The sequence below is a fragment of the Eubalaena glacialis genome, chromosome 1, assembly GCF_028564815.1.
Source record: "Eubalaena glacialis isolate mEubGla1 chromosome 1, mEubGla1.1.hap2.+ XY, whole genome shotgun sequence".
Classification (NCBI taxonomy): domain Eukaryota; kingdom Metazoa; phylum Chordata; class Mammalia; order Artiodactyla; family Balaenidae; genus Eubalaena; species Eubalaena glacialis.
Window position 1 is genome coordinate 234899593 of NC_083716.1, and position 13731 is coordinate 234913323.

The window sequence follows — 13731 nt, forward strand, 5'->3', positions numbered from 1 at the left end:
CTGCACTCCCATGTTCATTGCAGCATTATTCACAATAGCCAAGACATGGAAACAACCTAAATGCCTGTCAACTGATGAATGGACGAAGAAGATGTGACTAATACCTCTATCTCTATAACACAATGGAATATTAATTCAGCCTTGAGAAAGAAGAAAATCCTGCCATTTGCAACAGCATGGATGAATCTTGAGGGCATTATGCTGGGATACATCAGACAGAGAAAGACAAATACTATGTGATATCACTTACTTGTGGAATCTATAAAACAGATCCCTGGACTCGTAAAATCAGAGTAAAATGGTGGTTTCCAAGGGCTGGGGTGTGGAGAATTGGGGAGAAGAAGTTCTGGAGATCGAATGCACAGCATAGTGACTCTAGTCAACAATACTATAGTATTGCTAAGAGACTAGATCTTAATTGTTTTCACCACAAATAGGAAAAGGTAATTATGTAATGTGACAGAAGTGTTAGCACCTGTGTTATGGTGGCAATCACATTGCAATGTACAAATATATCAAATCAACAGGTTGAACACCTGAAACTTACATAATGTTATATGTCAATTACATTTCCATTAAAAAGAAATAAATCAAGTAGAAAAGCAACTGATTAAAGAAGAAAAAAGCCAGGCTTCCTCAAAATTATGTTTATCCTGAGTGTTTGCTACTGTTGTCTTTAACCTTTAAATCCCCTAAATGAGCAATGAAAGGATTCTAATGGAAATAAAATTATACTTACACATTTTTTCTTTTATCTTCATATTTTCCACCTCCCTCTCCATCCCGACTCCTATTCAAGCAGAGCTATATAGCCTTGAGCTAAAGGAGAAGAATGTGACAGGGCAAAAATCATCAGTTAAAAAAACAAATATGAATCAAGCTTCTCTTTAAAAATCCAAGCGCTTAGGACACTAGAAAGGGTTCAGAGCATGGACCAGATGTTTGAGAAATACGAGTAGGGTTTCAGAGGCAGGAAAGATTCTTCCAGACTGGGGCAAAGGAGATGGGAAAGAAATGAAGAGAGTGCAAACGTGGGGCTCTCGGGAAGGGCTGTCTGAAGTCCAGCCTTGGAAGTATCTGTGCCCCAGGGTGGCATTGAAACAGAAGCCCACGTCGTCCCCCTGTATCGATGCCGAGAGCTACACTGAAGGAGCCAGCTGGGTAGACAGGTAGATCTTGGCAGCAACGTCAGTGCCCTCTGGCTGGACCACCAGGAGCACGCCTGTAGTTGAACACAGCTGGCTTTGTTGATTCATCGCCATAAATGGAGAAACCGTGCGGCACCTCAGGAAGAGGTGCTGGAAAGGATTTATTCTAGAATCTGGGCCCGTGCTGGGTGATTTGGAGGAGGGCTCAAGAAAGTGGGACCTCTACCTGGATAGGATCCTCTCAGGAACCATGCAATTCTATGAGTGGGTGTCTCTATGTGGAAGGAAGAGGGAATGAAGGGGGACCCAAGCTACAACTAGTCAAGAAGCAGCAGTCAGGCACGTCAGCCACCAGCGGGGATGTTTAGCCATTTTGTGGCTTAGACAATGGCCATGTTTTGTCTGTGTTGGGACGTGATTATGGAGTAGGCTTGTCTGATGGTCACAGAATGACCCTCGTGTGATGTTGATGCAGTAAATTGATGTTCAGCAGACACTCGGGTCCAGCTGTGGGTTCCAGGTCACTGATAGCACCAGGCCAGCTCCCTTTGCCAGCAGTGGCCTGTGCAGATCAGTCTCCCTGGGCAGATGAGGGCACACCTGCCCGAGTTGATGGCCAGAATCTAGGGAGCCCTGTCCCCCATCCTCAGCAGAACACTTAGTGACATGTAATTCCCAAAGGCCTTATGTTCTATCTGGGGGAAAAGAGAGCGGCCCTGGTGGACAGATTTCCTTCACTTCAGTGCAACTGAGGGTCAAAACAGAAATTAATATGAAGTGAGGGAATAAAGTAAATCATATTTCCTGCACTTTTGAATTGGGGCCAGAGACTGCTAACATTACATGTCTGTACCCTGGGCTAGTTACAGACCCTAAAATCAGAGTCATGTCATTCTGAAGCAATGGCTCTGGACTTTCAGAAGTCACTGCTGATTTCGGAAACACCAGTGGCTTGAGATGAAATTTAGTTTCAACATTTCCTGCGGAATGTTCTACATTCCCCAGATGTATCAAGGAGGGTGGGCAGAAGAAATGAAGAGAGCGCCAACACTGATTTGGAGATTTTATTTAGCACTTAGCGATGACTTTAATTTTTTAATTTCCAGGAAAATTTCTAGAAAGGATGAGGAGCATAGAGAGTTATCTCTAAGGTCCTTAATACAAAGTTGGAAATTCTTTTTTAAAAAAAGGTGGAACCTTTATTCTCAGGGAAGGAAGAGCAATTCCTGTGACACCAGCTCTAGGTATCAGGACAAGGGCGTGTGGCTACCCCATCAAATTGACAGTCCCTTTGAGCGTCCATAAACTCAGCTGCTCAAGACCTAAGTCATCAGAGGACTGGAGTACATAGCAAATCAAAAGAAGATCTGAGCAGAAAGCTTTCTGTGGCTGCTGCTGTGCACTTACATAAGAGAACTTTTCACCTGTTTACCTTGCTTGTAGCAAAACTCACCATTTCCTGCAAACTGTACCCAGAAAGAGAACCAATGGTGGGCAATGCAGCAGCCAAGGAGTGCTCCAGGCATCTAGTATTCTAGAGAAGGCAGCTGCTCTGGACCTTAGTCTCCAAGAGTAAGTTGGGGTTTAGAGACCCAACAATGACAAAGAAAGAGGATGTCGCTGGACACTCAGGCTGGGAAACCAATCCCTGGCTTTGCCTTTAGACTGAAGACATCCCCTTCCCACAGCCTTGCTCCTGTATGAGGCTCAGGGCACATCTGGGGCCAGGGAACAGGCGGCTGAGCTTCTTGGGGGACATAGAGTCACTCTGGAGGGATGGACAATCCTCTCAGAAGTGGGCGGGTGGCACCATTCGCAGGATGGGAGCTGAGGCTTCGCCGAGACTACCAGGATGCAGGTGACTTACCTGACCCCGGAGAGCCAAGGGCCACGACAACACAGCAAGCCCCCTTCCCAGGACGGGGTACCATTCTGGGAGAGCAATTGGGACAGAGACCGTGTTCAAGTCTATGTGGCTGGGAATTCTGTGTTTGCTGGCGTATTTGTGCATATAAGGAGGCAGAGACAGACTGATGGAGGACAGGCCACTTTAGCACAAGACAGAAGGGGTAAGTGCTCAGGAGATGGTCAGTACCAGTGAGAGAGATGGCTCACTCAGGGTGGCTGAAACCAGGACTCAGGTGGGAGAGTGAAGGAAAAAGAAAGAAGACGATGGGAGACCAGCTGCAGAGGGCTCCTGGGCTCTTGTAAAAGATGGACACCGGGTGGGCTACGAGGAAGGAGATGGGAACAGTAAAGGAAATTTTCCCACCCATCCTGTCCTTGGTCTCCAAGTGTGTTCAAGTTGACTTCAGGTAGGCAGAGTTCCTGCTGATAACTGACTTGGCCAGCAAAACTTCTGGGCTTACTTAAGCTTGCTACACATACACACACACACACGCCCCACACACAACATGCAGACACACCACACTACACACACCCAACTCAAAGACACACACCCCACATACACAAAATATACCCACACACTGCAAACACCACACACTCATACACATTTGCAACACACACATACATTTGCTACCCAGTTTTCCGCTGGGTCTCTCTGAATTTCCTAGACCTCACCCAACCTCTGTTTCTTCAGGAGCCCTCAATGCTAGGAAGTCAGAGAGAAAAACAGGCTGCCATTTCACGTTCTGTAAACTGTTTCTCTCCGTTTCATTTGTCTTTTATTATAAAAGTTCACAGAATGGTGTCCCATTTTTTTCCAGATTAATCTATACGTTCAACTTAATCTCCACGAAATTCCAGCAGGTTTATTTTGTGTGTGTGAAAATTGACAGGCTAATTCAAAAATGTATTTTGGAATGCAAATGACCTAGCCAAAACAATTTTTTAAAAAGACGAAGTCAGAGGACCTACCCCTGATATTAATCCAAATTTAATGCAAACTAATCCACAATAACAGAAAACAGTGGAACACCTACCTGGGTGGAAAGAAGAAGGGACTATAAAGGAGTCAAGGAAACAGTTGGTGGTGACGGAAATGTTCTTTATCTTGATTGTTGTGGTGGTTTCAAAGTAGTTTCAACACATCTGCTAAATTCAAAGAAGTGTATATTATAAATGATGCAGTTTTATTGTTCATATATTAAACCTCAATAAATTTTATTTAAAAATTTTAAAAAGAAAACAAAATAATTGGGGCTTGGTGTGGGAAGCACAGAGGAATGTTGCCAGCCCTGTTTGCCTCTGGGGAATAACTTGTACTTGAGAGTTTGGACCAGGCAACTTTCTAAGCACCTTTGCAGCCTTCTTCATCCCTGAGGTCGCGTGCTCGTCATCCGTAGCTCAAGAGCTGGGGTTCTGCTGACATAGGTCAAGCCCGGCTCCTGATTGCACCTGCAGAGAACATTTTTCTGCCTTCTTGACACTGCACCGTAAAACCTGGCCAGACCCTTGCGCTTTGCTCATAGACATGACCCCTCTCCCACCAGCTGGACGAACATCCCTCATTTTCCCCTACATTTGAAATAGTGGCGACGTGCACAGCAAGACCTTCCTCTGCGCAAGCAGAGAAAAGAATCAATAAAGGGGGCAGCTCGTGGATGTGCACCCAGGATCCTTCCTCCTAGCAGATCCTGAGGCTCTGTCTGCTTTCTGAGTCAGGTGCCCCATTTCATTAGACGCGAGAATGGAATGCCTCCTCTGAAAGCTGGGTTTATGGCAAGGAAGCCTTTTCCTGGGTCTCCAGTGTTCACGCTTTTCAAAATACTCACAGACTCTTCCTCTCCATGGAGCTGGAGAGAACTTTTTTGTTTTTAGAGATGAAGGACTGTTTATTACTCATAGTGATGGCAGTAGCCAGGGTATCAGCATTTTCATGCTGGTTACCTAAGCCCCAATTCCACAGGGTGACGTGAAAAGGGCCAAATGACACCTGCACGTGCAAAGAGTTGCATTATAGGAGAAGAGCCTTGAGCTCAGGGAACCCGAATATTTGGAGGGACCTTCTTTTAAGTTCCCCCAAACCCTTCCCTTAGGGACTGTCCCGAGAGCAGACTTCACTTCATGGGGCTTCCAGAGCTCATCCAGGCAGCGTGCAATGCCATGTGAGTGATAATGGATTCACCTATTAGAATATGCATGAGCTGAGGAGGTCCTGATGGTCAGAGCAGACCTCGTTCAAAGTTAAATGAAGGAGCAGGAGAGAAATAAGCAAAAGAAATCAGATCAGTGAATTTCATTCACAGAAGATCTCCTAGTGGGATCTTTCATTTCGTGATAAAGTAATGGGGAAATGGCTATTTCTAAAGAGGTGAAGGCCCAGAATTTCGATGAAAAATATTTTACATAGGCCTAAACTCTTTTATTTTCTTAGAAGCGTCTTATGTTGTACGTACTGCCATATAAGACCCAAGACTTGTAATTTTCTACACTCCATTCAGCCACCTAAAGTCTCACTTGTGTTCTGAGAATCACAACCCGAAAGACAAAGCAGCTGAGCGTGCACGTTTGCACGGAGCCAGCTTCTGCCTGGGGTAGCAATCGCCTCTCCTCCCTCGGGGACTGGGTGACGTGACATAGAAACCAGTGGGTCAAATAAGAGCCACCGCACATGTCCCGGAAGTGACCAGACGCCACACGCGTGGGTGGGGTGGACCGCACCCCACGCCTACCCTCTCCTTCAAGCTCAGCAGTTGTGCGTTTTTCTACTTTATGTATTTGACCTGTACGTAGACTTGTTCCTGCAGACAGGGCTCTGGGTCAGCCTCCCTGTTCTGTATCCCTGAGGATTCTCGGCAGTGCTTTATTCACTGTGTAGACAGATGCTAGCTGTCAGCCCATGTCTTAGTTTGGGGTCCCCTGAGGGCAGACCCGGTCACAAAGACTTGAGTACAGGGAGGTGACTCAGGGGGTGGAGGGTCATCCTGAGCAGTGTGACGGAGGCAGTGGGGAAGGTGACAGAGACACGAGGAAGCCAATAAAAGGCTCATCGATGCAGTGTTACCTCCCTGGGCAGGTGGGGACGAGCCCTGCGTCACTGTGTGAACCATCCTTCCGGGAAGTTCCTCCTCCCCATCCCATGGGGGTTTACCCCAGAGGCTTTAGATCCACAGAATTTCTGGGGTTTCTGGGCTTGGACTCAGCAAGGCCCACAGTGCCAAGCCACCTCGTGGACAGAGAAGCAGCAGGACGCAGGTAGGAAACTGTCAGCCGGCAGATACCTGGCTACTGCAGCTCAGGGACACTCAGGGGTGTGTGTGTGTGTGCACGTGTGTGTGTGTGTGCGTGTGTGTGTGGCGGGGCGGCGGCTGGGTCGGCCGCCACCAGCAGCTACCCCAGCTCTTTGGCATCAGTTCACATAGGACCTTGGTTACCATGTTTACGCAGAACTTGTATGTCAATCATATTGAGTCATAGAGAAAATGTCTCTTGGGTGGATCAGGAAAACAGAACTTTCCAAATTGAAAAGGAAGAAAAACAGGGCTGCTTTCATGTGCCCCCTTCCTTTTGACTTTAACTTAGTGACTCGTGGCCATTTGGGATGTTTGGGGTGTAGACTTTCATCCCTGCTCTGGTCCCCTGCCCTAGCAGACCCTCCCACCATGGGAATCAGAAGAGTGACCAGATCAGGAGAGAGAGCTTGAACACCATGAAAATGGTTTTTTCTTTTGTCTTTCTCTGAGCATGATATCCTTCTATCTGGCGCCCAGAGAGAGGGGCAGGTAGGGTTGGAATTAACACGAAAATAGAGAGAATCCAAAGAGAAAAAGGTAATTTCAGCTTATGAAATTCAAAATAGGCTTTCAGAGGACTAGGGCATTCCACAGCCCTGCATGATTGTGAGAAAGGATTAGCATCCCTTCCTGGAGCCAGGCTGGGTGCGTTAGGTCATGGGCTGGCATGGAAGGGGAGCCCTCCCCTTGCTGCCTGTGAGACCTGGGAGGGCACAGGTGGGAATGGTTTTGATTTCCCTTTCCCAGAACAGCCTGCCAGGGGAAGGTGTGCTAGATAAGCTTAGAGAAGCACCCAGGGCGGAGGGGTCCTGGCTCTGATCCCTTCTGGGGACTCGTGACAACAGATGTAGCCCAACATACATCAGAAGGCCGGGAAGCATGGTCAGAGAGAGTGAGCTAGGTTTGAACGTTTGAGCCTCTCTGTTACCAGGGATACGGTGCCGAGGCCAGCAGGTCTTCTGAAGGGCCCATCACAGTGGCCGAACGAGACTCTGCCAGCATCATTTGGAGGAGGACAAGGCAGAGACTCAGTGAGGCCAACAGCTTTTCAAGAGCCAAGGGGAAGCCGCATGGACAAAGCAGGGCCCTGACAAGCTGTCAGAGAACAGAACACGAGACCTTCATCTCCAGAGGTCAGCAGAACACACAGAGAGGGGACGAAGACAGCCATATCCTAGGGGACGCCGGACCCCAGACCTCAGGTGGGAGCTGAGAACCTTTCCTCCACCACCAGGGGGCGCCTGGGGTCTTAGAGAGGCGCCAGTGGAGGCAAGCCTCCAGAAATAAAAAGGGAGACTTTATCTCCAAAGACAGAGCCTCTCCTACAGTGATTCTTTAAGATCTTGAATCAAACTAAGTTTAAAGCTAGATTAGACATTTAGTTCCGGTGAGTCTAATTTTTTCCCGGCTAAATGCTTTGGACTGAGTGCTGTCAGAAAGTGGTTGGATGTTACAGGAAATTGTATCTGGACTGAGCAAGGCTAAAGCAGAAAATGGCAAAGAGAAGGCGGTCTCCCCCATGAGCCAGGATGCGGGTGCGGGAGGAGGGTGTCATTCTTGTGGTCTGGACGATGTGCACCTTCTTACCTGCGTCCAGATATGACCGTGGGGTGGTCTTGGTCTCGCTCCATCGGGGTCGCAGACGGGCTTTGTCTGGTGGTGATGTTCTCCTGTGGAGAAGCCCAAGGTCAGCTGTGTGCGCCTGGCCAGCTCCTGATGTCAGGGGCTTCTTTCCAATGAGATCCTGTAATAAAGGTGGAGTAATAACATTAGCTGGGTACGGAGAAGCCTATCAACGTAGTACATCAGGGAGCTCACAAGCCAACTTTACTTCATAAGAAAATGTAATCTCTTAGGAAGAAGGAACTATGAATCAGGTAGAAATGGAATCTTTTTTTAATCAAATGGCTTGTCATGATTTGTAAAAAAAAAAAACAAAATAAAACAGCAACTTAGATCCAGACTTAACAAATCCTGCACGATAAATTTCAATTAGGTTAATGAAGTTTATGTTCAAAAGGTCAAAGTGTTAACAATTTAGAATTACACAGTAAAAATATTTCTCCAACCCACGATTGTCACAGGATTTCCCAAATTTAAACACTAGAGTTTATCTCAAAGACAGTGATCAATATAGTTGAATCCATCAAATCAAATCGTATGTGTCAAAACACACCATAAATAGAACTGAAAAGTTAGACATCTAATTTTAACGTGTTTCAAACGAATATGAAAAAATGGAAACCTCATTAATATTTAAATATCTCATACACATTACTAGAAAGGCACTAAAACCTCAATAAAATGGACAAATGCATGATCAAATATATATAAATTATGACAAATGAATGATTAATAAAGAATTGGATAAATGCCTAGCTTTGCTAGTGACCAAAGTAATTTAAACAATGAAAATATACAATTATAAACAATCATACAACAATATTAAAGTGCAATTCTATGTACCAAACCATGAGTGATGTTAAAAAATGGAAAATGCCAAGCAATCATGAGAATTTGTCAAAATGAACACCCTCTTATACTGTTGGTCAGGTTATAAATTTTTCCAACATTCCTCGAAACTAATTAGATTTCTAGAAACCTAACCTGAGAAATTATTTCAAAACACAAGGATTTCTGCACAATATGGTCATGGCCAAAATATTTTAAATGGAAGACAAATTGGAAATAACTCAAAGAGTCAGGGTGAAGCAGATTTTGGCTTTCTATGAAATATAATGTTACAGATCATATTTTACAGAGATTTCACAATGCCTTGGGGGAATATTTCTCTTTAATATTTATCTGCAAAAAAGATACACCATTGCATGGTTGTGGCTGACCTTTAAGTTATGAAGGGTTTTTAGAGGATAGTTATTACATTTTATCATGAGAGTAATGAGTAATTTTTCATTTCTTATCTAGTAGAGTGACAAACTGCTTATTTAAAGAACACTGAGGTTCTGGTTTTGAGGATTGTTTTCCTCAGCATTGAGTTAAATGACTGAGCCCTTCCCACCTTAAGTAACTAGACTCTCTCTCCAGATTGAAACACATATTCAAAACAGTTTAAAGATAATTACAAATGATTCACTGTGTAAAGCAGCTTGTATTTTTTTTTTTTTTTTTTTTTGCTGTGACATATGTGGAAATCCTTGTTTTTTGAGGAAAAATAATTTGGTCGTTATTATTCCAACATAGAGTGGGTGTCTGTCATGAATGAAAATGTCAATGTATTTTAATAACAGAATCTACCTTTTAGTATGGCAAAGGAATTAATTATTCATCGCACCCACTGCAATAAGATGCCGTTCTCATCCTGTGCAATGTGCGGGCCTCAGCGTTGCATTATTAATGTTCCCTATTTACAGACGTACAGCGCAGAAAGCAATTTCCCATAAAAATGTTGAGTGTTTCATCCTGTTCATTTGGAATGATTTGGATAATGGTCATTCAACCGAATTATTATGATGATGTTATATGTGGTATTTTAGAAACAATCATGTAAAATTTGGTGGAAGAGTGAATCATGAAAACAAGTGTTTGGAAATTACCACCATCTCCTGTGAGCCTCAGCGAGAGCCCTGTATTCCCAAGGCCACGGATGGCTCCTGGGAGTTCCTTGAAGGGCTAAACATGCCTGCTGCTTTCTTTCTTTCTTTATTTTTTTAATAAATTTATTTATTTTATTTATTTTATTTTTGGCTGCGTTGGGTCTTTGTTGCTGTGCGCAGGCTTTCTCTAGCTGCGACGAGCGGGGCTTACTCTTCGTTGCGGTGCGCGGGCTTCTCATTGCAGTGGCTTCTCTTGTGGAACACGGGCTCTAGGTGTGTGGGCTTCAGTAGTTGTGGCACACGGGCTCAGTAGTTGTGGCTCTCGGGCTCTAGAGCGCAAGCTCAGTAGTTGTGGCGCACGGGCTTAGTTCCTCCACGGCATGTGGGATCTTCCCAGACCAGAGCTCAAACCCGTGTCCCCTGAATTGGCAGGCGGATTCTTAACCACTGCACCACCAGGGAAGTCCGCCTGCTGCTTTCTTATTTTACTTCCTCCAGAACCTCTCTGCTGTGATGCTGCAGCTCCATACACCTGTGTCTCCATCTTCCCCCACCTGTCTCCACCCCACCACACATGCCAGCTGATTACACCAGGAGAGATGCTCACCCCCCGCTGGGCCAATTAGATTCTCTGTCCAAGGAATTTGGAACTTGAGAATTGGAGACAAGTTGGCATGCAGTGTAGACCACTGGATGTGTAAACTCATTTCGATCCTCAATAAGGTACACATAAGATGACCAAATGGCCCAGCAATTCTGTTCTTAGGTATATGCTCAAAAAAACTGAAATACATACTTAAACCAGTACATGTTTGTAGCAGCACACAATAGCCAAAAAGTGGAAACAACCCAAGTGTCCATCAACAGATGAATAAATAAACAAAATGTGGTCTATCCATACAATGAAATATGATTCAGCCGTAAAAAGGAATGATGTACTGATACAGATTACAGTGTGGATGAACTTCAGAGTATTATGCTAACGAAAGAAATCAATCACAAAGAGCACATATTACATGGTTCCATTTATATGAAATTTCCAGAATAGGTGAATGCACAGAGGCAGAAAACAGGTTGGTGATTTCCAGGGGCTGGAGGAGGGAGTACAGGGAGAATGACCGCTTAATGGGTATCTTAGTCTTTGGGAGCTGCTATAACAACAACAACAAAAAAAACCCATCAAATGTTGGCTTAGAGACAACAGAAATTTATTTCTCATAGTTCTGGAGACTGGAAGTTCAAGATCAAGGTGCTGGCAGATTTGGTGTCTGGTGAGAGCCTGCTTCCTCATAGAAGGTTGACTTTTTGCTGTGTCCTCACAGGGTGGAAGGAGCAGGGAGCTCTGTGGGGCCTCCTTTATAAGGACACTAATCCCATTCACAAAGCTCCACCCTCATGGATAATCCCCTCTCAAAGGCACCGTGTCCTAATACCATCACCTTGGGTGTCAGGTTTCAACATATGAATTTGGGGAGGGGTACTTATACTTAGTCTATAGTAATGGGTATGGGGTTTTCTTTCTTTTTCTTTTCTTTTTTTTGGTGGGGGGTGTTGGCCGCACTGCCCAGCTTGTGGGATCTTAGTCTCCTGACCAGGGATTGAACCCGGGCCCTCTGCAGTGAAAGCGCAGAGCCCTAACCACTGGACCGCCAGGGGATTCCTGGGGTTTTCTTTTGAGGTGATGAAAATGTTTTGGAATTAAAAAGAGGTGGTAGTTGCACAACATTGTGAATATAACAAATGCCACTGGATTGTACATTAAAGAAGTTAATTTTATGTTATGTACATTTCCCTTCAATAACAAGCAATTCATATAGAGTTGGGGTCAGGAGCTGGCACTTGGCACAGTTAGAGAGATGCTAAACAAAGCTGTGTGGGCACATAGACTGGGAACCAGCAGAGGAGGTTGGCTTGAGAGGGGAGAGTGAGAACAGGCACGCAGAGAGGGCAGAGGCCGGCGGGCAGGCCAGAGCCGTGCATGCACACTTGGTGACGTGCCATCCCTACAGTCAGGTTCTCCAAGAGTCCCCTGCATCCCCATGAACGCCCTCTCCTCTCAACTGGAATGGATCTCTGCCGCTCACAACCCAACAGTTTCAGTCTAAGATAGCCTCTTTCCAGCAAAATCATGGGTAGCTGTGTCTTGGTCAATAGACCAGGACAGGATTAAACATGGGCATCAGAAATTTGACCATCACCAGCTCACCTTGCTGAGTTCAGGGACCGACAAGCTGCTTCCATCAGGAGGGATGTGGACGGCTTTGTGCTGTTGAAAACGACTGGGAGACCGTTGGGTCAGCACCAACGGTCTCCTCGTGGAGGACCGGGAGGGTCTCATAAAGAGGAGCTTGGCAGGGCCTCACCAGAGACCTCCTATTCTCTGAAGATCAAAAGGAAAATGACCTTTTTAAAAAAACTTTTTATTTTATATTGGATTATAGTTGATTAACAGTGTTGTTAATCAACACTGTTTGTTGTTAATCAACATAGTTTCAGGTATACAACAAAGTGATTCAGTTATACATATACATATATCTATTCTTTTTCAAATTCTTTTCCCAATTAGGTTGTTATACAATATTGAGGAGAGTTCCCTGTGTTATATAGCAGGTCCTTGTTGGTTATCATTTTATCCTGGGATTACTGTCTAAACCACCCTTCACCATCAGATAAATTCACCCATCGGGGAAATTTGGCAGCTTCTTTTTTTTGAGATGATAATTAAAAAAAAAATACCAGTAGTTTAACTAGTGGTGGTGGTAGCTTGGGCTGATATTTCAAATGATCTGTTACATCCTTCCATGGTTCCTACCCATTTGTCAAAGCAATATTGCAAAGCCTATAGCAAAACTCCCCCAAATTGTATAGGGCACCATGAAATGTGGAAAATTAGTCCTGTTTAAGAGTGATCTTGACATATTTTTATAAGTGTAAATTGGACCAAACCACTCACCTTATATGCCCTCTGTGATGGCTTCCCCTTCATATGGACTGAATGTTTATGCTTTCATAATTCATATATTGACACCTAATCCCCAAGGTGATAGCATTGGGAGGTGGGGCCATTGGGAGATGATTAGGTTGAGGTGAGGTCCTGAGGGTGGGGCCCTTGTGATGGATTAGTGCCCTTATAAGAAGGGTCATCAGAACACTAGCCCTGTCTCTCTGCTCTCTGCCCTGTGAAGATCCAACAAGAAGACGGCCATCTGCAAACCAGGAAGAGGGCCTTCACCAAGACCCTGACCCTGCTGGCACCCTCATCTGGGACTTTAAGCCTCCAGAACCGTGAGAATGAAATTTCTATTGTTTGAGCCCCCAGCCTGTGATATTATAACAGCCTGATCAAGACACCTTCTACTCAGAATCAATCCACCACTTCCATGGGGCCCTGGGTGGCCCAGCCTGTCCTGCATCTGATGTCGTACCTGTTCTGGGCCCCTTCCCTGGCTCTCTCCTTTGAGCACTCGCTGGCTGTCCCCTGATGAACTTCCCCACCCTCACCCTGCTAGATCAGCACAGCCAGAACACCACGTTGTATTCACCGGCTCCTGACACGCCATCCCTGGGAACCCAGTTCTCATCCTCTTAACGCACATCACAACAGGTGATATTTATATGTGCTCATTTACATACTGTGTATCTCCTGCGGGCCTGCAGGTCAGGGGTCACATCTGTTTTGTCTTCTCTCTGTACCCAGAGTCTAACAAAGCAGGTGCTCAACCAACGTTCACTAAATGAATGCGCTGAGCTGGGCACTGAAATAATGATGATTAGGAGCTTTACAAAAGATCCCCCAAGGGGTGGCCCATGCCAGAATCTAAGGTCAGAGACCCA